At 37.8% G+C, this 26,275-nt stretch overlaps 1 protein-coding gene across 2 annotated transcripts in view; it reads right to left on the reverse strand.

Moving 5' to 3' along the window:
- Nucleotides 1-23,674, reverse strand: part of LOC121417001 (collagen alpha-1(I) chain-like) — a 68,294-nt gene extending 44,620 nt beyond the window's left edge. Inside the window, exon 1 of one of the 2 annotated variants that reach the window (XM_041610541.1) lies at nucleotides 23,342-23,674. The gene's annotated coding sequence lies outside the window, so the exon portion shown is untranslated. Of the gene's footprint in view, nucleotides 1-22,892; nucleotides 23,293-23,341 lie in introns of those variants that run through there. The other variant, XM_041610542.1, reaches the window with a different exon arrangement.
- Nucleotides 23,675-26,275: the final 2,601 nt, after the last annotated feature.

A 26,275-nucleotide genomic window follows, 5' to 3' on the forward strand; every position in this document is an offset into this window, starting at 1 on the left:
TAGGATGGCGAGGGGAATCAATCCCAATCTCATGAATTATTCATGAGTGCTTGCATATTGGATAAGGTCAAGTCAGATAGCTGCTCATGGTGTCATACCTCATCCAGCCATGCCGAGAATTGATTTCTACATTTGCTGGAAAGTTAGTTTAATAGGAAATCTCATGATAATCAAATTTGTGTAGAATACAATACAAACATGCAAGCTCGTAGTTTCTGCAGTGTTTGAGCATGGAATGGATAATTCTACATCTCAATACGCAAGAAAAAGGATTTAATTGTACACGTAGGCCTACATGTATGTGATAATTGTACATTCCAGCTCCATCATAATGCTTTTTGCATGTACAGTCACACAAGTGAAAGCAATCCCGAACTAACCAATGATACGCTTTTCAAAACGATGTAAGAGCTTTGATAAATCTGAAGTCATTTTATTACATGTAGCATTAGAATTTAAAGGAGTAAATAAACTTTCATCATCCTCTTTTTTCCTTATAAATGTGTTTAGGATTCATACATGTATTTTTTAAATGTTTATTATTCATAATTCAATCATTGGTTGGGCATGGACAGGTCTTTGTTTCTTTATTCATCTTATTTTCTTGTCTCTTATACCCCCCCCTCCCTTCATATCTCTCCATTTTATCTCTCTCTTCTTTTTCAACATATAATATATATCCATCCATCTATCTATCTATCTCTATATCTATCTATCTATCTATCTAATCAATCTATCTATCTATATATCTGTCTGTCTGTACATGTCTACCTACTCCATCCATCCATTCATCCATCCATATACACATGCATAAATTGCGCAGTATCTAACTTTCTATCTATACATCTATCCATCCTTCCATACATCCATTTTTTCTACACATTGACATGCATCTGTCTCTATTTCTCTTTACCTTTCTTTTTTCCCTTTCTCTCACTCCCCTTCTTCTCTCTTCCCTCTCCATTCTTCCTCTCCCTCTCCTCTCTTTCTTTCTCTCTCCCCTTTTCTCCTATTCTCTCCCCATCTCTCCCCCCCCCCCTCTCTCTCTCCATCCCTCTTCCTCTCAACCCTGAACCATCTCAACCAGTATTGAATTCTCCGCTCCTGGGACATAGCAGTATGTACACACCAATCTACCATGCACCGCATACAAAATATGCGCGACTGCCTCCGAAAAAGAGAGAGAGAAAAAAAAACCATCACACATTCATACACTCTGCGATGACCGCGGGATGCCTGCCTAGCATGGCGTCCGTGGACGACTATTACAAGTGCATGCATGGGAATGTGTCGTGGCTCACACGTGCGGAGGGAGAGAGAGAGAGAGGGGGAAAAAATGAGGTGTATTGATATGCGGTTGTCGTCCGGAGTAAGTAAAAAGGAAGATGGCAGCGACAGTTAAGGCATCCCAAGCAATCTATAGATTTGTGGATCAATGTTGCGGGTTTAGGGTGAGATGGAGAGAGGGGTGGAGGGAGGGAGGGAGGGGAGAGAAGAGGGGAAGGGGTGGAAATGGAGGGATATTACTGAATGGGTGGACAAGTGGAAAATTTGCCGATGCCTTGTTGGAGTTTATCATTATAGAGGTTTGTTAAAAAGGTATTAAAAGGAGAAAGGAAGGAGAGGGGGTGGACGGGGATGGAAAGGGAATGGGGACAGGAGGGGACAAGATTTGTCAATGTCTTGTTATAGTTATTGGTTGGAAAGAATGGTGAGAAAATAAGAGGGAGGATGGAGGGGTAAGAGGAGATGGAGGAGGAGGAAAGAAGGGCAGGTAAAGAGGAAGATGTACCAATGCCTTGATAAGGTTTATTTCTAAAGAAATTGAGTGGATGGAAGGAAGGAAAAAAGGAAATAAGTGTAGCAAATGGAAAGAATAATGAAAAAGGAAAGGACTGGGAAGAAAAAAAAATTGTTATCAAACACAACTTGGAGTTTGTATAGAGAATAAAGCCAACTTTGGGAAGGGTAGGAAAAAAGAAGGATGGGGAAGGAGAGACGAGAGATAAGCAAGATTTACCAATGTCTTGTTAACCCTTTGCATGCTGACGTTAGAATTTTGCACATTTAGTTTTCCCCCCTAACTTCTTATTAAAGAAGCTAATAATTTGTAAAAGTTCTTATCAGTATCAATAGTTAAAAAATGAAATCTTGATTCAAATTAATTCAGCGTGCATTCGTGCAAAGAGTTATTAAAACTTTTAAAAGTATATGATAACAGTGTATGAAGAGAAGGGGTAATACAATTGAGAGAAGGGTGGAAGAGGACGGGAGGATGGAGGATTTGCCAAGTAGGATTTATCTTTATGGAGATTGAAATGGAAGATTGATGGGGGGGGGGGTGGACAAGAGGGAGAAGAGGATGGGGAGGTCAGGGGGAATTGGAAGGGGAAATGACATGTGTGAACGTCTTTTATATGACACCTAGATAGATACTTGTGATATGACTGGTTGATATCGTTAATTCAATGACGTCATCAACCGTGCAATTGATACGATTTTGTCCATTGCACCCGCACATCGCGACTGCAGTTTATGCACCAGCAGTGCGCATGTTGTAATGATGTAACAATCAGCAGACCAAACTCGCACTGCATGAGCATGTTTTGCATCGAAATTCATAAATTTCATATGAAAAAAAAAATTTAGGTGTCATATAAACCAAATAAGGAAGGTTTTCTCATTCGTGCAATGGACAGAATACATGTACTTCATTCGGTGAAAGATGAAATAATGATCCATTCAACTCAGCTACGCCTCGTTGAATGGATCATTTCATTTTTCACCTCATGAAGTATTCTGTCCATTGCATCATAAACATTCATTATTTGTATATTCTTGAGTTTATAATGTGGAGACTATTAAGGAGTTCTAAGGAGGGACATGAAAATGAAATAATGGAAATATAATGGTATCTCCCAACCTCCTCTTGGTTCAGGCTTGAAATGGAAAAGCTGGCTGTGTGAGCTACAGGTTTTAACAAAGAGGCATTTGCCCGTATTCTGAAGTCGGGTTTAACTTAAAAGTTAAACTCAAGTTTAAAGTTGTGTGGATAGCCAATTGCTACATAAATCACGATACATGTATATCACATTTCAGCTCATTTGGCTCCCAAATCATTCATAATTGTCGAGGAAATATAAATAGATAATTGTCTTCACCATTAAAGAATCATGAAAGAGCACAGTAAATGTAAGAAACATACAACAAAAATTTTGACACTTGTGGCTTGCCATAATTTTAGCACAGAGCTAGACCGTGGTCTATAAAGTAAAACCCGACTTCAGAATATGGGCCATTGGAGCTTCCTGTCAATATAGACTTTCATCAACACAGATCACCTGAAACTACAAAGTTCATCCTAAACTCAAGATTACCTAGTCAATGTGAACGGGGCCATACGTCTCTGTTTGCTCCCACACAGAACGGACATTGATTAATCATACTCCTCTCAGCCTGGGCTTGAAAAGCTGGCTGTGTGAGCTACAGGTTCAAAGAGTCACACAAGCCATGCAAGGAATTTAAACAATTTTTACTCAATTGTCACCAAGAGTGCGCCAGTATGCGATCGATCGAAAGAGGCTGGATTGGATAGATGCCTGGGCCCTTCAGCATAAAACTTCGTAACTCATCATGGGGACACATTTCTATGATTGATTGCATTTATTATTGTGTATGATCAATCGCAAAAATCATCGCTACGATCAATTGCTTTTATATAGCTCTGTGTTAAAAAGGCCCTGGGGCCCGTAACACAAAGCTTTAAATAGCAATGATAGTAGACACATTTCTACGATTGATTGCATTGATTATTGTGTATGATCAATCGCAAAAATCATCGCTAAGATCAATTGCTTTTATATAGTTCTGTGTTAAAAAGGCCCTGGGGCCCGTAACACAAAGCTTAGCAATGATAGCAGAATACATTTCTACGATTGATTTCAATGATTACTGTGTATGATCAATCGCAAATATCATCTGTATAAAAATCGATTGCTCTATAGCTCTGTGTTAAGAGGGCCCTGGGTCCTGCTACACAAAGATTAGCGATTAACCATACGCTTGATTTTCATGATTGATTGTACATTGTAATCAATGGAATCAATCGTAGAAAAAATGCTCTATGACCATTGCTAAGCTTTGTGTTACGGGCCCCTGATTAGAAAAAATTCTTGTAAAAAAATAGGTGCTCCTTGCAATGCACTGTAGGATGTTGTGTGCTCTCTCGTACCCCTGGGGTATTTTTAATGATAAAGCAGTCTGGAAAGTAGACTACATGTAGTAGCAAGGAGCTTGATCATGTGTTCTTTGAGCAACAGAAGAAAAAAAAAGGATCACTGCCATGGATGCTAAAAAGTCTGAGTAGTAGACTAGAAAAGACTCATTGGCATTGTGTACTGAAGTCAAAAGAAAAAAAGGATAAAAGATACATTTACATGTACAGTACTAATGACTGTTACATGTATGTACATGTTCAGTTGGTGTAACTTGCATTCACAAAGCCCTGCAGTCTGAAGTTCTGAACAGTAGACTAGTGCAGTGGGATTGTGTACAACTATGAACAAGACAGAGTTCGTCTGAAACTACCTACACTGTACCCAAATGCAAATGGGGGAAAACGTTAAATGTTTTGCTACATGTACACGACTATAGTTAGTAGGCTACATATCATAGATCCACTTTAAATGTCAGAAAGCAGTCAAAGAAGAGAGAGAGAGTTGCACTCCACGACCCCTTCCATGGAGAAAGTTGGGTCCAAATCTTTGCGTTTCCCGCTTGAATTTCCTCCATCGAGTCATCGGCACACTTGGGACCAACCTGCTTTCCCCCCTCATTTCACCAGAATGACCTTTACGCCCTACAGTCGCCGCACACGCCATATACCGGTATACATACACTGCATGCTACGCACCATCGTCACGCTCGCATGCAGAAAGGCGCATGTCCAAATGTCTAATCTCAATGAAAATCGTGTCACTGCAAACATCGGGTGAAGTTGCAGTTCCAGTTGGTCGCAAGATCAGGGGGCCGTTTCACAAAGACTTACAACTCTGCCATTATCATAACTGGAATACATGTATGTAGTTGCCTTAATGCTAAATCAACAAGTACTATCAAGTTCTATTAGACACCGTTCTCACTACCATACATGTACCTTACTAAAACTACTAGTGGAAACTAGTTATAAAGTGTAATGAGAACGGTTGAAGCGATCTTGGAAGCATCTTCCAAACCGGTTTTAGAAAACCACCTCGCGATGTCGTTTTCACGATCGCTTTGCCTTGTTAAACTGGTTTTAGCGTATTAAAGTTAGGATTCAATTTTCCTTCGGAAAGCGATCTTCGCACATTTTGAGCACGCTGCTCCACACAACAGGTGTAGAATACCTACGTTGCGGTTTCACATATTGCATGAAACGTGTAATCCCACTGAGAGTGTTTCCATAGCAACAAGATCACTTGAAGTGATTTTGAAAACAACTTTCGTGTGATAGAATGGGAACGCCAAACAGGTTTCCTGAATCGGTTTCCAGTAAACTAGTTTAGAAAGCGTAATGAAAACAGGGTCTTAAAGTCTCTTTATAATATGAGACCCAGGACAACATTACAAAGAGTTGCAATTGATTCAAATCAAAAGTCCGTTTGCAGTCACATAACCTTTTACAGAGGTAAGGTGAAGGTGATATAAAACTCCAGCTATCATGAAGGACCCATACCCCCTAAAAAAAAAAATAAAAAATGAAAATAAATGAATGATAAATAAGTGAATGAATAAATAACAAATTATTAACAGCAGTAATAACAATAGTTGATATTATGAATATTGAATGAATGAATAAATTGTAAAAATAAAGTACTGACTGACCGACCGACTAACTGAGTGAATGAATATGTAAATAAATAAATGAATAAATAAAATAACTAAACAAACAAACAAATAGAAATGAATAAATAAATAAATGATAATAATAATATAGTGTAAATCAAAGTTTGATATTACCAGTGTATGGAATATGTCACAGTATTGAGATTGAAAGAATTCTAAATTTGAAGGATAGAGCAAAATACTGCTAAAAGCCTATCCCCTGAGATTTCAAAATTACTCCTGACCATACACAATTTGGCAAAATGCCCAAATCTAATCATTGTATTCAACAAGTCGGAATCCTTTATTTAATTTCTTGCATCAAAGTCTTATTATTCCACATCCTCTGACTACCCCCCTTTAAGCTACGGAACATGCACATGGAATTCTCCTTAAATGAATTTGTGTGCACTTCAGCCACAATTATTGATTAGAGAGAAATTTGTCATGAATTTCTTGACAAAGGGCCTAAGGTGACCTAATTCATCCAGTGAGTTGTGTGGACCAAGAAATATTTCTCCACCACACTCATTTGCAAATTTATAATGACTCACTTGCTAAGACATGCACATAGTCTCCCTCTCAGACTCTACTTAGCAAAGATATTGGGTAATGAGAATGTCCAATGAATCTATGGATATGTGTTAGGAAGGGAATTCAACATAATTCAAAACGTCCAATGTGGAAGACGAATGGCCGGTTTGCTTTTTTGCTTCATCATACTCTCACTTAACTTTTTTTTTTGTGGTTGCCAGCTGGGCAACCTAACATACACTACTAATATTATCCAGCTTGCAACCAAAGAGAGATTTTTTTTTTGTTTTTGCCGGCCGGGCAACCTATAATACACTGGTTTGCCCGGCTGGCAAGTGGCAACAAAGGAAACAAGTTTAGCAAGAGCCCATAATTCTACACAATCTCTTCAAGACATGAATGCACTTCAACCACAGATATGCCAATGTGCATGCTTCACTCCCTGGGGAATATAAACGAAAACTGATGCTACATTGCGTACAGAGAATGATGATGGCTTCTAATAAAAACTTCTGTAATACCCGCCGGTACTACATTGTTTCTCGTAGTATAGAATATTTATCCGCACACAAACACAAATGCCAAGCGCATGCTTCGTTCCCTGGGGAGTATTAAAAATATGATGCTAGAGAATGATGATAGTTGAACACAAACTAAATCATTCTAAACTTCAAGTTGTAAGAACACATGCCCACATTCATTTCCCACTCCCTGGGGAGCATGAAAATGCAGAGAACAGTGTATTCACAAATGCATGCATTTACTTCACTCCCTGGGGAGTATTAAAACACAAAGTGCTCACACAGAGATACATTACAAGAGCATTTGATTCCAAATCCATATGTCTAGTGGTTGCTCAAGCGTAGAGGCTGTTCTAAATATGCTCCTAAAACTAGTTTAGTGGAGACTAGTTAATAGTGGAAACTAGTTTAACGTGTAGTGAGAACGGTCGAAGCAGTCTTGGAAGCGAACTTCTAAACCAGTTTGGAAAACCACCTCGCGATGTAGTTTTCAAGATCGCTTTGCCTCGTTAAATTGGTTTTAGCGTAAGTAAGTGAGGACACAACCGATCTTCGAATTTTGCGTGAAACGTGTCACCCCACTGAGAGCGTTTCCATAGCAACAAGAGTGCTTTACGTTAAGTGATTCTGAAAACCACTTTCGTGTGATCAAGTGGGAACGCTAGCAAAGCGATCTTCCAAACTGGTTTCCTGAATCGGCTTCCTGTAAACTAGTTTTAGAAAGCGTAATGAGAACGGCCTCATTGTTACATTGTATTCTTGACAGGTTATACCAGTATGTGTGTAGACTGAAGAGTTTCTTCTGATTTTTGTTTTCCAATTTCTGGAAGAGCATCTGGTGGGTTGGTATTTTGGTTCTGTGACATTTGCTCTGCTCTAAATTCCGCACACTAATCGAATGACCATCTTCACCCTGGGGTTAACAGTATACCCTACCCTAAACCTAACATAAAACTCTATTCCAACCCTAAATTAAGCCTGGAGCAATTGGTGCATGAGCAATTTTCAATTGTCATGTCACCTATACTGTATGTAATGTAAAATCTTGGGAAGGGTCTATGAGGCCGTTCTCATTACGCTTTCTAAAACTAGTTTACTGGAAACCGATTCAGGAAACCAGTATGGAAGATCGCTTTGCTAGTGGCCCCACTTGATCACACGAAAGTGGTTTTCAAAATCACTTCACCTAAAGCGATCTTGTTGCTATGGAAACGCTCTCAGCGGGTGACACCTTTCACACAAAATTCGAAACCGCAGCATTCTACACCTGTCGTGTGGAGTTGCGCGCTCAAAATGTGCGAAGGTCGCTTCCCGAAGAACAGTTGTGCCCTCACTTGCGCCAAAACCAGTTTAACGAGGCAAAGCAATCTTGAAAACTACTGTACATGTACATCGCGAGGTTAAACTAAACTAGCTTCCAGTACACTAGTTTTAGGAAGGTAGTGAGAACAGTGTCTAAAAATAAAGACTAGAGCTGTCTTAATATGTCCTCCAGGTAAGAATTAAACAAACATTAGTAATGCACACAATGTACTGGAAACATCTACTCTTCTGTAAATTAGTGTTCACATACCATACCTATAGACAGATCATTCATTAAAATGTGATAGCAAGGTCAGGGAAAACACAAGGGGTGGTTATATTGAGACACACAGATAAGCATGGAAATCAAATTGGAGTTCATACATGTACATTCATGTATTGTCCCTGTTCAAGCAGACAGTAACAGGCACGTTCAGCACTGAAAATTTGTTTTAAATTTCATACCCCTTTCATAAACCTATCCTCCAATTAGCCGCCTAAGAGTAATGCGGATAATTCAATAAAAATTGCGTTCATAAACTCCGAAAATAATCTGCACTATTTTTACAAGCACCCGTCCTGAAAAAGGAGGATAATCGTCATGGCAACCGCACACACCCCCTCCGATGCGGTTGCTTGGAAAAGGGTGACCTTGTGACCGCTCCATGGCAATTATCCGCATTACTTTTGAAATGCGTTCATAAAGTCAAAATCTGTTCCCGATGCTGCTATTATGCGGATAATTGCAGCATCAAAATAATGCGGATAACTCTGTTCCTCCTCCGATTTTACGACCAAATTATGCTGCTATTAGCCGCATAATTGGGTTTATGAAAGGGGTATACGAAAAGCTCAGTTCATGAACCACCTCATCAGTGATTTTTCACAAGAAAGATTTGCTCTGAACCAATAAGATGCAAGGATTTCAGTAGATTATAACAATGGTCAATGAGAACATGACTGAATATATTTTTTTTTCATGGAAAAACTCTCCAGGGACGGTTTCATGAAACATTGTGACAGTGATCTTCACTGGCAAAATTTGGTCTGAGCCAATCAGATGCATGGATTTCAGCAGCATGTGAAAATACTCAGTGAGAAATTAACTGAATATTTGTTTCATGATACCCCCTAGTATGATTCCTTATTGAGCAGGTGTAAAAGCATCCAATGGCAGCTTCTTTCAAGCAAGAGATTAGTCTTGATCTAGACATAGTAGTTATTTGTTCGGAAAACCCTATACTCATTGCAAGGAAACGCACCAATTCCTCCCACTTTTCATCACCTCCAACTAAAGACTAGTATACTATGCAATGAGTGTAGGGTTTTTCCGAACAAATAAATGCCAACGTATAGATCTAGACTAGCAAGAGATGAGCGTTTAGCCACACCACAGGCATGTGCAAATATATCAAACACAATGAGAAGAAACAAAACCACAGGAACGTGAATACACAAATGTCTTTCTAGTTTCTACATACTCATGAATGTAGCTACACAAGAATCAACTCAAAACTCTTTCAAACTGCTTTTGACTGTCAAATGTTACCAGATCTGTTCAGTTGCAAAGGAATTATTAACTCAAAACTCTAAAAAAATGTATGAAGTTTATCAAATTTTATTAGATCTGTTTCAGTTGAATCATCAAATGAATTTAAAATGAATCATCTCAATTCTTTCAAACTTTCATGAAATATACCATACATATACAGTATTTATCAGTTTAGGTGATTTTTCAACAACAGAATTTATGTGTATTACAACACATGTACATTTATGTGGTAATGTGATGTACATGTTTCAAGTGCACTACTGTAAAAGTGGAAATTTTCACGGTATGAAAATTTCGCGGCAAGATCAGCGAGCGTGAATTTATGAGCATCTATTTTAATGCAAGTTTTGAACCGCGGTTCAATTGCATGTATCGTTTTTGCAAAGAGACTGCATAATTTGACCTATAGAAGGTGACATTTAAGCAAGCAAAATTGAGCTCCAAAAAATATGCATCGCGAGAATTTGTTCCAAAGCAATGAGATCATTTTTAAAAGTCGCAGATCAGTATTTAAATTATGATTTTGGTTAAAATATAATTTGCTTTTGCTGTTTGATTGGTGAGAGTTTAGATCTGTTTAGTTTTCAAGATGACGTTGGATCGATCGCCCAGGTTTGTTGATTGTCATTCCGTAATCCCCCGGTCCTTACTCGGTGCTCGGCCGTCCATACAAGGCCAGCAGCGCCTCCGTTTTGTCTTCCCCAATGTCCGCCCCACAAAGAAAAGTTGCGCAAAATGTCACAAAAGCTAATGATTGGATCAAAACAATGCTGAATTATGCTGCTTTAGAGCTGGAGTTACGATCAGAAAATACAATTTCGTCGCTGAAATATTAAAGGGGAATCCAGCCTTGGCCATAAAATGTTGTCTTGGGAAGGAGAAAAATAAATTAAACAGAATGGTGAAAGTTTGAAAGAAATCGGACAAGCAATAAGAAAGTTATAGCTGCTTTAAAATTGAGATCACTAATAGTATGTAGATTTCAAATTGGCAACAGGGTAAGTAAATTATGACAAGGGGCAAGGACAACTTTCCCATAGGCCATGTACTTTATTATCAGGGATTTGTGGTTTTCTCCTAAGTACCAATTTCCCTGGGGCAGTAATCTTAATATAATCCAGGTAGTATATTGTTTTATGTCCTCATGAAAGAAAAATATAATTTGAAATAAAACTTTTGGGAAAATGACATTTTAGCCATAATATGTATTGGAATACATGGAAGAGTAGTCCTTGCCTTACATCACTATGCCATCCCATATGCGGCCAATTTGAAGTCTCCATGAATATAGTGATTACCAATATTGACAACTTTTAAAAATTCATAACTTTCTTGTTGTTTGTCCAATATTGTTCAAACTTTCACCTATCAACTTGTCTGATTTTTCTTTTTCTTATAAAAACAAGTTTTTATTTGGGTTGGATTCCCCTTTAATTAAAACCATTCAAAGATGGGGAGGAAGTGAATTTTTGATTGTGGTGTGTGCAGCACGAATTCAAGAACCTGCGAAAATGTTTTGAAGCCGCCAAGCGCGAAAAACTAATCCCGCGAAAATAATAGCGTTTACAGTATTTGCATTCCTGTATACCAAAAAGTCTTTTTCACATACAAAGGAAAGGGGATGCTGGCCCACACATCGTGCTCAGCAATGTAAATTTTAAATCATTTTCTCAATATAGGACTTGAACCTACACCTCACTCAAGAAAAATGTCATAACCAGTGATGCAAAGAATCTGAATTCGTTTCCACGTTCTACATGTAGTCTTTGTATCAGTAGGAAGGACACTAACAAAGTCAATTTCAGTGATTATTTCTCGTCCATATTATTCCGATACCACTTAGTCGAAAGTAGGTCGACTTCCTTGCAATACAAATTACATTTTTATTACAAGCAATCCCAGTCAGTTTCACTGTCAAGTTATGAAGTCAACGGTGGGAACATGCTGGGTGCGTTCGCACGTGATTTGCATTCACGATTTATGAACAGAGCAGGGCTTACTATGAGAAAAATCACAGGCACCAAGGAAGCAGGCACAAGGCAGAACTGTGAACCTTCTACAACAAAGAAATAAGGTATTCTTAGGATTCTTTGACAAAAAAAGGAGTATTTTTTGAAAAAAATCTCAACGTAATAAATCGCCAGCCTGTTGTAGTGAGATTGGTGAAAAAAACATGTGAAATGACTCTACTTGAAAACTTGATAATTCACCAATATAAACATGTGCTCATAGGCAAGAATTTACTTGTTCTTTTCATGCAACAATACTGGCACGACAGTGATTTTTACAAGTCTCAGACCGTCGAACCGGCGCTAGTGTGTATAATACATGTACACTCCATGATCAGATTTTTTTGAAAAAGTAACAAATCATACCAAAAAAAAGTATTGGCGTATTCATAGCAAAAAAGAGGAACAAATACTCTAAAAATACGGTTGGCATACAGGTACATGTCTGACAAGACAACAGTATAAAATGAAAAGTGTTGTTGGTTTTCACTAACAAATTTGCTCTCAGCAAATCAGATGAAGAATTTGCAGTAGCTTTCAACAACAGTCAGTGAAAATCAATATTTGTTTTAATCTCATTTTTTCTTGGTGGCCCGATCGGTCCACCATTATCGTCAATTTCCTAATTTTGGTAGCCCAACCGGGCCACCAAGTGTTGGCTTTTAAAAAATTTTGGTGGCCTAATTCTCATTTTGGTAGCCTTGGGCCACCGGAATCTGCAACCACTACTAATGTCGAGCCTTGTAAAAGGAATATGATAATGTTCATGAAAAGGCACTATAAATAATTACATGTAGATGCACTATGAAATTACCTCACTGCCCCTTTTCACTGGCCTTGAATATCATTTTTAAATTTACCTTCTTTGGGATGTAGCCTACATGTAGATCTATGCGCCCTTCTGGAAAGTGGCCTTGCCCCCAAAATATTGAAACTTTTAGCCTGATAACCACATGAATGTAGATGTCGTCCCAAATAGTTTCAGCTTTCTTGTCATACAGCATAAGAGGGTATTGAAGTGAGTGAATCTTTTCAGTGGACTAAACTAAATACCCGGTATTCTTTTCCTAAAGTATACAGCATGCAAAAAATATTAACCAATCATCTTCATACTTCAATTTCAGAGAGAAACAACAACTCGAAATCTTCACAAATTCAAAGTCAGGACATTCCATCTTATTATTTCTCTTGTGGGCTTCTGAGAAATGAATGTCTGCAAACAATCACAACCACATGATCCAACATCATCTGCTTTTTTTTCTTTTCTCATTTCATAGTGATCACTACCATAGCTACATCAGAAGCAAACAAACCCTGCATAGAAACCATGCCTGAGCCCCACTCAGCAGAGCAAATAACATCCAATCATCCTGTCACCACATTGACCTCTTGGTGACCTTTGACATAAGGTGACACCTGAGGTCAAAGAAAGTGGGTCAGTGCACCCTGGCACCCAGCTCACCCCTGGCAGTAGGCCTGAGTCATTTCTCTAGTAAGAACTCTCAGGGGGAATAGATATACAGTCACTGGAGGAGAAGAATGGTTCTGGAGAATCATACATTTTAGATGTATGCTACTAGTCTGCAAGCAAAGACCCTGACTGATTTTTCTTTAATATAATAAACAAGATAGTCTTCACATAAGACTAACAAAGATTTAAAAAAGGCAAGGATTAAAAACTGGGCGTTCTGGCGTGCGCCTGTAATCCAAGCTGTGGGGAAGTTTCAAATTGATGCAATGATTCGAGCCCTGGTCACGTCTTTCGGATGGTGACGTTCAAGGGCCGTCCCAGACGTAAATAATCATTTCTGATTGATACACATCTGACAAAACTCAAACACATGCATACACAAGGCGCAAATATCCACTGCTGAATGATACTACACCATATACATGTACATGTAAGCTATTAAAGAGAAAAAAAAAACAATGCTTAGGCAGGGGCTTGATTCTAATACCCCTTTCATAAACCCAATTATGCGGCTAATACATGTAGCAGCATAATTTGGTCGTAAAATTGGAGGAGGACCAGAGTTATCCGCATTATTTTGATGCTGCTATTATCCGCATAATAGCAGCATCGGGACCAGATTTTGACTTTATGAACGCATTTCCAAATAATGCGGATAATTGCCATGGTGCGGTCACAAGGTCACCCTTTTCCAACACCACCGCATCGGAGGGGGCGTGTCCAGTTGTCATGATGATTATCCACCTTTTTCAGGACGGGCGCTCGTAAAAATAGTGCGGATTATTTTCGGAGTTTGTGAACGCAATTTTTATTGAATTATCCGCATTACTCTTAGGCGGCTAATTGGAGGATGGGTTCATGAAAAGGGTATAACATGGACCTACAGTGTAGTGGCCATGTTTCAAGGGAAAGTGGTATACATGTATATCCCATAGTACATTTCATTTAAAGTGAGTTTTACCTGTACATGTATGATTTTATCAGACAGGAGGCTGTATTACATGTACATGTACAATGATATGTACACACTGTACACAAAAAGTGTGAATAACCCAAGAATAGTGTTTCATATGGAGTTGAAATGTTTGGTCTGAATATTCGCATGTTGTCCCATGAATGCATACATGTAACTGTGTGCAGTGCATGTGACTCACTACAAAAGTACATCTTTGTATACCGGTATGTAATTTCTGAGGAGATTACATTGGTAATTCCAAAATATATTACAGTATAGATGAGTATACAATAAAATAATACCTAAACACAACCTATGTTATGGGTCAACAATATATAATAATAATAATAATATACAGTTCTTGTATAGCGCATATCACATTATGAATAATGTCTCTACGCGCTTCCAAAGGACTTGGATATTATTACCCGAGCTGTAGCTTGGCAGCCGTAATTACTAAGATTACAGCGCACACGCATTTCAAGGAAATAAATTCCTGCCAGGTACCCATTCACCTCACCTGGGTTGAGTGCAGCACAATGTGGATGATTTTCTTGCTGAAGGAAATTACGCCATGGCTGGGATTCAAACCCACGACCCTGTTTCAAAGTCCGGAGACTAATCCACTGGGCCACAACGCTCGAGGCATCGATATAGGAACTACCAGTTGAGGTAAAGAGGTGTATTAAGGAGTAAGGAATTACAAGAAAAATATTGAAACATACTGTACACAAATAAGATGGAAACAATTAGACTTTTTAAACTGTTTTTTAAGCAAATCATAAACCAGCATATTTCTATAATTATTTCCCTGTATTAAAACGTTGATCAAATTTGTTGAATGTTCCTTCCAAAGTCAGACAGTTTAATATTTTCATTTAATACAAATTTATGAAATTGAAGTACATATAGGGATTGTCCTCCTAGTTACCCACAAATCTGTCATGATGATATGCGTGTAAGATAGATTTGAAGGTCTCTATAGGCGGTGCTGCACCAGCCCGAGTTTGTTCAATCTCAAGATTTTAGCTCAATCGGCCCTCTTCGCGATTAATCCCGAGATACAATAAACCCAGTCTCCATCATCGCAAGAAGAGCCGTTCGTGCTCAAGCGAGGCATCGATGCATTATGGTCCAACGCAGTGAATAACCCCGAGTGCGTCTGCACCTGCGAATCAGCAGGATAATTCGTAAAATAGCGCACTATTTTGCAAATAATCCCAAGATGACTTCGGATTGCAATCTCGAGATTGTAACTACGAACTAGCATAATTGCGTCTCCATTACAAATATTCTTGAGATTGTTCAGATCTGGATAATTTGCCGGATCAGAAATAGCACGCAAATTAGAAAACTCGGGCTGGTGCAAACGACCCTCATGTTCTTGAAAAATAGCTCCAAAGACGAGAAAAACTGACCAAAAGCAAGCACATGTATACATGTACACAGCAGTGGCAATCAATGCATTTTACATGTATTAGTATTTCTGGTTGTTTCTCTACATGTATCTCATTCCAATTAAAGACATTTCAAGAACATTTTTTTTACACCGAAAATATATACATGTATCAATGCAGACATTTTCTCTCTCCTACAAAGCAAATACATTTGTGTATAAAGGCCTACAATGTACAATGTTTATTGAATGAAGCACTATAATACTTGAGTTAAATCAATCAACTACTGAGAAGAGCACTTTCAATCACAGCACGTACCTAACACACACACACACACCACTTTCACACCAGTGCCACATTTACCACCAAAGCCTATAGATCGGCGACACATCATCAATTAATCATCATGCATTCTATTGGTAATTATGTGGCAAAGATAATTGCATTGTTATTCATCACCATGAGTATTAAAATCTCAGTGAATAGTACTATGGATATGAGTAAATTTCAGTGAATAGTAAGTACATTGTACTATCGAATATGGAATAGTAAAAACGTACGTCAGATGGATATATTTTGCACTCTGTCTAATGGTCACTTGTCTACAGTGATGGGTGATAATTTTGTATTGTATCAAGATAATGCGATATTTTAGGTGGTTTCTTTTGAATAATTGCAGTAAAGATATCAGGGGCGGCTCCAGAATTTTCCAAAGGGGGGGTGCACATTTTCCTGAGGAAAAATTTGGCTAGAAAAAAAAAGGTCTTCACTTTCAAAGGGGGGGGCACTTCTGTTTTAATGGCATTTTTACATTACAAATTTGAATTTTCTTGCAGGCCGGCTGTGCCCCCCCCCCCTGGATCCGCCAGTGAATGATATGACAAAAATACATGTACAGGTACTTTCAATCACTAGGGGAAGGCGGGGTAAGTTGTGACAGTTTTTGCTTTTTGCATGTTAGAATTGATATGATTAATAATCTTGTCGAAATAAGTACCTTGCCTTGAAATTTAATTCTTCTGAAAAATTTTCCACCTATATATAACTTTCTATCCCCACACTGAAAGTCATCGTGACCTTTGAAAAAAACGATGTCAAATGGCTCAACTTGCCCCATATATGGGGTAAGTTTGAGCCACCTTCTGGGGTAAGTTGAGCCACAAAAACTATGTACAAAATGTATGAGGGGAGAACCAGCATGTCAATTTTTTGTTTAAAGTCTTTTCACTTGCTAATTCTTTATAAATACTAACATCCTTTAAAAGGAAAAGAGCAGTCATGTAAATTTGCTCCTTTCAGCCAGCATTTCAATTGATTTTTATGGTTTGTTTTTTAAGATACATTACCATAGGAATTACCATGGCTCAACTTGCCCCATGCTGTTTGGCTCAACTTACCCCAGTCCGAACTTAGTGCGATAATTTTGTATCCACACATTTATTATCCATCCATTATATAAAAGACTTTGAGAAGAATGAAGATCCATACCTGTACTAATAATGTTGTTATCATGTCTTTATTATATTCAAAGACGTGTGTGTTTATAAAGCACTTATCTATTTCACACTCTTTTTTACTTTTTTGGCTGAAATTCATGTTTTTCCCTCTAAAAAAATACTTTTTGTTTCAAAGTTGAAAACAATGTGGTGGGGTTAGGGGTTATGCTATGGGTCATCAATACATGACACCACCACAATGTCTGACTCATTCATTATTGGCCTGGGGCTGGTGGCTCAACTTGCCCCTATGCTCAACTTACCCCGCCTTCCCCTATCTTTTGACCGTATTGGTGCTGCTACATGTATGGACTACATGTACATGTATTTTCAAGCCAATTCAGGGCTTTGTGTAGTTGGTACCAAATGCTAGCTTTCTCGTTAGTGGGCAACCAGATATGCAACATTCCGCAGCTCCTGCCTCATCCAACAGGGTGCTACATAACTTTTAGAAGCACTTGCCAGGTCAGGCAAGTAAATTTTTAGATAGTTGGAATATACTTGCCCAAAAATCTATTTCACTTGCCGAAAAAATCCTTGAAAAAAAGTTTTACTGCTTCAAAAGAAAGATTTCCGGCTTTATATACATGTAAACCATTGCCTTTTTTCTCTCTCTCTTTTGACTAAAAACTGATCTACCTTGTTATTGCATTTCTTTTTCCAAAGTGATTTTATCTTGCCTGCCATGACCAATATTAGGGTCAATATCATCAACACTAATTTTGGTCATTTTACTCTGTGAGAATTTAGCTTGTCCAATTTGGGCAAGTAGTTTTGGTCTTTACTTCAAAACACTTGGCCAACTCTAACTTTTACTTGCCCCGGGCAATCAGGCAAGTGCTTATGTAGCACCCTGTCCAATCATTTCACTCAACTTTTTACAAGACATAAAATAGAAAGAATCCACACATAACAAGCCAACGGCAAGGTTGAACTTTACTGTGCATTCACTGTTAGCCTATTGTCTACAGTGAATTGACAGGAAGACAAATTGTTTTCCACGATCAATCGTATCTAGAAATTGAGCATGTTTTCGTGAACTATTTTCTCAACCATGCGTCATTCATATTTTAACCCATATTCATATGAAAAAAGAAAACATGGATATTTAACCTATAAACTATGTTTTCCGCATATTTTGCAAAAAAAGCAAGAAGAACTCACCCAAAAATTGTTATTTGATCGTGCAAATGAAATTTTGTTAGAAGCACTTTCCATTGTTATAAGAGAGCTACTATATGTGCATTATGTATGTCAAAATCGGCCTCAAATGAAAGAAGAGAAGCATATCATTCCATTCATGTACATCTCATGAAGCAAATTAATGATCAAGCAAAACCCTACAGTGAATTACGGTTTCGGTTTTTCTGGGATGCACTGTATAATAAACATGAATGTTAACTAGCCAGTCATTTGGTAAAATATGTGCATTGTACATGGGATACATTAACATTCAAGAATAAAATAGGCATTTATATAATTAGCGCCATCTACATGTATCTAGAAATATTCTTTTCCTTATTATTATTACCCTGGCTTCAGCTTGAGCTGCCTTTCAGCGCTCATGCATTCTAGGAATTAATCCTGCCAGGTACCCATTCACCTCACCTGGGTCAAGTGCAGCACAACATGGATAAATTTCTTGCTGAAAGAAATTATGCCATGGCTGGGATTCGAACCCACGACCCTGTTTCAAAGTCCGGAGACTAATCCACTGGGCCACAACGCTCCAAGTTGATCAAGATTATCTTCATGTACATGTACAATCTGAAATTATCTAATGCAAAAGAGCAGCCAGTGGAACATTTCATCAACATTTTCGTACGACATGTCGTCTGATCTGACAACCTTCCTCAGTTCTGATTGGCTAAGAAGCACCGTTATGCTGGAAACCTACAATTAATTTTAATTTCCACAGCTTTTTTCTCAGGAATTAAAATAAACAACAAAAAATCATGAAAAATAAAAGCAGATACGCATATCCACATAATCCACTTCTCTGTGGGTAAAATATTTCATATCCTTTCAGATAAGCCTGAGTCGAATCGATTTAAAAACGGTGTTCGATCGATGTCATCGAACACCGGTGCAGATTTTGCAAAATCGGTGCATCGAAAAAAAAAAATACGTCGGCCGGCCGATTCGTTTGGTTTACATACATGTAATCAATCATCAAAATATCAGTAATGTCCAACTTTACTACTACTTACTTGATTTCTATTGCCCCCAAAATGAAACCGATTGAGTAATTATGATGCTATTCACCATTAATTTGAAGTTTATTTCGATCATAGTTCGAGTCTTACTCGTCTGCTCGTGCCGAGATAATTTATGCACGATGAATTCATGAATGGAAGTCATGGCCATCGATCGTGCATGCGCAGTACTGTTCTTTAATCAAACCAGAAAATGGCCGGAAATTGACGCGATCAACGTAAAATAAATCTTGCTTTCATGAACAATATTAATATCATGACCATAGAACATTATTCTCATGACGATCGACTTGACTTCGAGCTAGTGCACTTGTCTAAAAAAAATAATCATCACATCAGGATTGATTCTCGAACATTGTCTACATGCAAAAACTCTGTTCAAGTTCGTAATATCACCATATAATAACATTTTACATGGCAAAACAGAGAAAATTGCGTTTGATTTTTTCCCCCATCAATTTGAAGCTAGTTTGTGCCCAACTTTGGGCTCTGATTTCATGAATGGGAAAATATGTCATACGTCATCGAACACGCATGCGCATTGTGCTTATTTTCTCGGAGCTTGGAGACGTCCAGAGATGGAATAACAATAGACATAATCCGGCCAGTATTAATTCTTCCATATGAACATAACATACATGTACTTTGCTGACATCGTCAATATTCTTAGTATGACCATAAAATCTTGTTAAATCGTAATAATTTAGATGAATTTAGGGCTCGATTCGAAACATTCGTATTTATTTTGATCGCATGCTCAATTGCGTCTAAAAAACTGGATTGTCATTATCAGGATTAATTCTCGAACATCGTCATAACTCATATTCCACAATCTTTCCTCACAATCGTTATATCAGCATTGAATAGCAATTCAAATGACCATCCAGAGAAAATTACATATTTATTCCCATAAATTTATTTGGAGCTCATTTTGGATCCAACTACACAATCTCAGGCAAGTTACAGCGCTCTCAGTTGATTGCACTTGTTTGCTGGCGCTGACGTCAAGCACGCCTGTCGTTTCGGCAGAGTGAGTGTACGGAGCTGCGGACGGGGCTGGTGAATGGACTGCGAATGCTAGTTGACCGAAAATCATTCGGATCGACTCTGCGTGATTCATGTCTTTATTATTGTTTCATTTTAAACTTATATGTTGTCATCTGCAAATATCATTGTTGAAGATATTTTGGGAAGAATTCTGCTTTGGTCCCCGGCCTTTTTTTGTGTGTTTTGTGATCATGGAAAATACAAACGAACTTTGCTGTCATCTGCTTGTGCAACGCTCACCCGGCCAACGCCAGCACATACCGTCAGTGCGTAGTGCATATGCAAAGCGCATCGCATTGACGCAAAAACAAGACTAAATTTTCCCCGCCTTCAATATTCGATGCATCGATGTTCGATCGAATTAGAGCTGTCGAACACCGGTTTTCAAAATAATCGATATGACTCAGGCTCACATGTACTTTCAGACAATGTACAGCTACAGCATTTCTCCACAAGGCAAATAAGTCAGTCTATCTTGCCTGGTATTCCCAAGCAGATTCTATGACTAGACATCCGACAGGCAACAAATTTATTCAAGCAGCTGTTCATTTAATGAAGAAGCACAAAAGAAGAATAATGGCAGCCAGGGCCTATTTGATGTCTGCCTTTGTAACCGCCGGTTTCATTGAAGAAATCCAAGGAGTGAAATTTTACGAATATCCATTTGAATCAATTTTCCATCTTTCATATTAACAAACAAACTGAAATTTGAATTCATTTTATAACAAGACATCAATAACCAAGCACTATTATGGGAGATATTTGCCCAGATTACTGTATATCAATGAACCTTTAGTGAAAAAAGTAATAATTTAACCTTTACTTAAACCAACACTTTTCCAATCTTTTGCGGCGGATAAAAAATTTCAAATGTGGTCAGTAAAATATTGCTATTCATTATTGTATATGCCAGGTGAGTGCCCGCACATGCCCAGTCGAGGATATTTGAGTCATATTTCAGGACATATTGCATAGTTTATTTTTCGCATGCCTCCGAATTATTGTACTTCATGTAGTACTACACATAAACTTATGACCAGACCAATATTAAACTAATTATCATCACAATAGCATATTTCAGTTTTATACAGGACCTATACTATAGCTGCGGAATCATTTGCCTACACAATTGCAAGAGATGTTGAGCAAAGTGCTTGCCTGACATACTTTCTGCAGAGGGTTTTAAACTCGTTCAAAGGGATTTTATTTGCTGTTTCTCCATCGCATTTAAAACCTCCTTGGTATAGCCCTATTTGTTTGTTTCATATTTTCATTTCAAACACAATAGTAAAAATAAACTTATTGTCATTTCTACCAATTGCATTTGACTGGGAGCTAATTTATACAAGCAGTTATGCTTTTTTTTACCCCTCCACGTGTAATATGAATTTGGATTTGACATTTTATCAATGCTAATTCAATTTTATATGTTTTATCTCTCACCATTGTATAGTTATATTACCTCTGTTGATTTTTTGCTTGTAAATCGAACATTTCCAGCCTGCGAGCTGCGAATTACTCCACTCAACACCCAGGATCCCTTTGAAATGACTTGCACCATTCTCTTGCCGTATGACCCTTCCCTTCCTCATTCTGTTAACAATTCCATCTTGAAGATGATTCTTCATTAGCCCATCGCCTGTACTCTTCACATGCTAACTAATGAGCTAGAGTTCATCCCAGTGCATGATCATCTCTTGATTAGTACTACTCTTGATCTCATTTATGCTATTGAGTATTGACCGTGATTTATCGCTAATCTCTCAAGAGCGGAGGATCAAAACAGAGAGGTGGTCCTGTTGGGCTACCAAAGTTTTGATAAATTGTAATGTTTTCTATTGTATAAATAGGGCCACTAGATTTGCTTTGCGAGCCACCAAAAACATGAAATTAATGATTTTGGTGAACCTATCCGGCCACCAAGGCAAGAAAACAAGTTAGTGTGGAGCCTTGCATTATGCATATTAAAAGAAAACAAAGTTCTAAATTTTTAGTAACCAGTACCATGAACAGGTACTAATATGGCAATGTGTCCAAATCTTAATCTGACTGGTTTCCACATTTCACACAGATATCTAAAATACAATTCAATATCTTGAAAATCTTGCATCAAGAACATGAAAACCAACCTAAAATTACAATGTACACTGTAACATAAATTTCTTTAATTTCTATAAAGGAAAAGGTCTGTATTTATACAAGTAGGCCTATACAAGTTCAGCTACAAGAGAGAGACTGAGAGCTCAAGAGCTGAGTGAAAAACAGTGACAAGCATGATGCTCAATTAACATTTTACTGTGAAATAAAATCTTTAACTTACACAGAATACAGAACACGAGAAATTCACATTTTATGAATTAAACTTTAGTCAACTCATTCGTAAAAATGACACAACCACATAACATGACAGTTACAGCCTTCTTCACTTTACTTCAGTCCCATCAATATGCTTTTTTCCCCAGCAAGTCTAGCAGCAGCACTGCCAGGAATTCACACACAGAAACATTTAACATGTCAAGTTATTTACCTTTAATTTACCATTTTACTCTTGTGATTATTCCAATTTAAGATCAGTGACATCCTCCTAATATACATCCATTCAATTACAGGAAAGATCAGTAAAAATCCAGCAGGAATATTGCGTCAGGAAACAAAAATTATAAGATGAAATCTTGTCTGATCGAACACTTATCCCGACACAATCGCGAGTTTATAGCGCTACAAAGCAATGAGCGTACGCTGAGCCGCAGCGGTGTGTATAATAAGGGGGTTCGCTATGCTATAATCCCGTCACAATGCAGTTTATACGCCAGCCACATAGCTTATGCATAAACAAACTGCAAATCGACCCCCATACACAATTCAATCTCGAACGGACATGCGAATCGTCGGAAGTATGTAATTACCGTAAATTTCAAAGAATTTCGAAATGAAAATACACTATATTCAGAGGATGAATGGAAAATGCATACGAACCTTGAACTTAGAGCATATACGTCAAGAAGGTGTTGAAATCACTGTTTGAAACTGGATTTAATCCTTGCATTGGTGGGCGCCATTTTCCCCCTCTAGGTTTAGGTTTGGAATAATCTATTGTAAAGCAAATAGGGGGTAAACGATCCATGTATGCGGATAATATTTAAATGATATTTGTACATTGCCTCGATAATATTTAACCAAAAAAAATCCCATCAACGATTGAACCTTTTTCGATAATATCACACATTTTGAATTTCACTTTCAAATAATCATATTCTGATAAAAACTTAACACTTGGCTTTGTCCCTCAGTTGGACGCAGACTATACCGATGTCACTTCAATGACAATCGACGTTTCTTCGGCGAGGTCGAGCAAGGGTCACGTGAAACGAACCGTGCGATATGATTGGCCAATTAACTTAAAAGACCTAATTATCAACAGAGAATTTGGCGTAAGGCTTGCTAAACTTTATTTCATTGAATGTAGTCAATGGAATTTCGACACTGCTTTCATTATCGTTCTTGCTTTTTATACTCATTCGGAAATCTTTCAAAAGAGCTTTCTTACTAATTGTTTGTTTAGGGGGGCGGTGAGCCCTTTGCTGTTCTAACAGTGTATGACTTCTCTAACAATGGTTACAGCAAGCAAAGTCTTTCAGGCTTCGCTGGTTTACTAGAAGGGAATTTTGATGAAGGGTTGATACCATTGGGAAGGCAGTAATTAACAGGTGTGTCACAAATAGTAAATCAATGTTTTTTTTTAAATCTAGCGTGTGCTTGTATGTCGATTTGAAATGAGATACAACCAAGCCATTTTTACGAATCAAATTTGATACTTTGCAAATAGCGCTGTTTATTTTTCCTTATGAAGAACCAATAATATCATTCGGCACATCCTATTGTATTACGTTTATTATAACTTTACCAGTCGAAGAACTATTTAGAAAGACTTTATTAATCAATTCCAAACATTTGGACATTATAGAATACACAGTTTTAAGAAAAGTGTTTATCATACAAATGTTTTAAAAAAAACATGTTTAGACATAAAATTATGACGAAAACCCACAGAGAAATGGAAATTTATGTAAGGATTCGTTGTAGGACATGTCTGTTGTATTTGCCACTGCTCCTAGTACATACAGTCAAATCAGTCGAGGTATCATCTACTGTATTAGAATTAAAAAAGATTGAGCAACAAATAGCCCCCTCTTAAAAAAACAACAAAAGAAAACAATTGAACACATGAAATATAGACTACGTAATTTGAAAATGATCAATGCAAAAGGCCGGCTTGAACAGAGTCGATCATGTTTACGACTATGATACGGAATTATATGTGACATAATCACTGTGGGATCGAACCAGTGCCTCGATATAGCCTATATCACATATAAATGGTGATGTACGAATCATCATCGTCATCATCACCAACATCATCATCAGCTGCAGCAGCGATAACAGCAGCATCATTATCACAATCATCATCATCATCACCATCATTGTCATCATTGTCGTCATCATCATTCATCATCGTCATTATTATTATCATCGTGACCAACATCATCATCATCCTCATATTCATCATCGTCATCATTATCATCATCATTATTCATGCAGGACCATCATCATCATCCTCATCATCTTCCTCTTATTCATCGTCGTCGCCATCATCATCATCATCATCATCATAGACTTTACTTCTGAAGTCCGTACCTTCCGAACAAAGGTTTGCAGTGGACTGTCGACCAACTCTTTTTTTAGGGAGAGAAAGGAAAGAAAAATAGTAAGAAGAGAAAGAGGTAGAAATGGAAGATAACTAGGCGAGAATCAGAACCACTTCACCAGGGTGAATTTTGGTACGAGCGAGAGTAGCGAGCGAGGTAAAACATCCTCTTTAAAAAAATCATAGACTGAAAAATGATAAAAAGAATATTTTTTAACGGTAAAAGGACCTGTAATGATATCATTATTGTAGTAATTATGCTATGATATTTTACTCACCTTAATATCCCGAATGCGAATCTATTTGGCAGCTTATAAAAATAATATAAATTGGAAGAGAAAGGGAAAAAAATGGGCATATGAAATACATGAATTGATCATGACTTTGTAACGAGTTAGCTCCCTTCATGATACTTGAATACACTGGCACCTACAAAAATGACTAAACACACTATTTTTTATCCAATTTTTTTTATGATGGTCCTCTTTTTATAAACTACATATTTTTAGGGTACGCAATTAATATATCGTAATTATTGAGAGCATCCGCGTAGCCAGGATTTCATTTTGGAGGGGGCGGTAAATGCACGCAAAGCGTGCTAACACTTACAGAGTGCGCGAAGCGCGCTCCCCAGGGGGTGGGTGCAGGGAGGGGGAGTTCCCCCCCCCCGCGCGAAGCTTTAAGTGTTTCATAAATTAAAATGAAAAGGAGCCGTTTCTCTTGTCTCTATTACCTCCAATTCGGTTGACTATATTGCGATTTTGAACCTTGTTTTCAAATGATTGTGAATGCACAAAAGAGGTATACAATGGAGGAAATTATAATGACAATAAATCCGCGCGAAGCGCGGAAGCTAAAGCGTTTTATCAATTTTTCTTGCCATAAAAAGGGTCCCGAGAAAAGGGTTTTCTCAAAGATAGGCCTATAGTGAATACTTTCTTTGGAAAGATCAGATCATTGATTACAAACAATTTAGCAACAGTGCATATTTTTAACTCGCAAAACAGAGGAGAAGATTGGTAGAGGACGATATTCCTCCCCGCGCAGAGCAATGAAACTCTGAAATTTCAAAGGGCGGACGTTTCATCAAATGTAGATGAATATACCCAATCGGCTCTAATTCAATTGATTTTCTAAGATTATTGAACTTCATTACAAGGAATATAGTGCGCAAATAGTTGAAACTTCTGCGATTTATTGAAACT

Source organism: Lytechinus variegatus, chromosome 6 (genome assembly GCF_018143015.1).
Source record: "Lytechinus variegatus isolate NC3 chromosome 6, Lvar_3.0, whole genome shotgun sequence".
In the NCBI taxonomy this organism is placed as follows: domain Eukaryota; kingdom Metazoa; phylum Echinodermata; class Echinoidea; order Temnopleuroida; family Toxopneustidae; genus Lytechinus; species Lytechinus variegatus.